The following is a 912-nucleotide window of genomic DNA, read 5'->3' as shown; positions in this document are numbered from 1 at the left end:
CATAGAGGTTTTGCTTTAATTGAACACATTTCACACACAAATGATGATTGATTAGTTCAATCTCAGCATCTATACCAAAAGACTGACCTTTCTTTACCTATTAAATATTCATGCTGCCCTGTTGTGGAGGTCCCTTCAGGATAAACCCACATCAATAAGAGATATTTACTCTGGTATTAATGGCAAAGGGATTTTGGACATTATTCAGGGGAGTGAGAGTATTAAAACATGGCTGTATTCCACAGTCAAGATGTGTATTACGACCATCTGGTTAAGATTCAGAATCCCAGAAAGCTTGTCGCCCACTCATAAAGCAGTGTGTCCTATCCTGTAGCCGACAATTTAAAATGCAACGTGCATGTGTGGATATTTTCTAAGGATAACAGCAGCCCTAATGTACAATCTAAGAAGATTGTTCTGTAAGCCTTAAAAGATTGTATCTGATAGATAGGAGATGAAACCATTTCAGACGAAGCTTAACGTGAGCCCCAGAACCGGTGCAAGAGGTTCAAGTCCAAAAGGCCGGGGTTATTCTCTCATCTTTGTGGCCAAAGCTCTCTGGCAAAGCACCCCTCCTGGCATTTAAAACACATGTCTGAGATAACATCATTGGTTCTTTTCTCCCTCCCTCTGGCCTCCAGAGAGAATCTCTGAGCATCTCTAAATGTCACGTTAAGTGCTTCTCTTGTCCCGCGCTGACACAAAAACGAGGTGCTCTCCGAATACAAAGAAGGCCCGTACTGGATGGCTGCCATAGCTCAAAGAGAGTGACAGTTATCTTCTCTCCTCTTTCCTGCTCTCTCCCTCGTTTGTTCAAACTGTCAAAAGTAACATTAAGTCTCTAATAGGGCTACCCAAAGGACTGCAAAGACTTGCACTTGTGGTCCTAACTTAATTTGGGTGCTAGACTAC

This window comes from Perca flavescens, chromosome 24 (genome assembly GCF_004354835.1).
Source record: "Perca flavescens isolate YP-PL-M2 chromosome 24, PFLA_1.0, whole genome shotgun sequence".
Taxonomy (NCBI): Eukaryota; Metazoa; Chordata; class Actinopteri; order Perciformes; family Percidae; genus Perca; species Perca flavescens.
Note: the sequence above shows the minus strand (reverse complement) of the source record.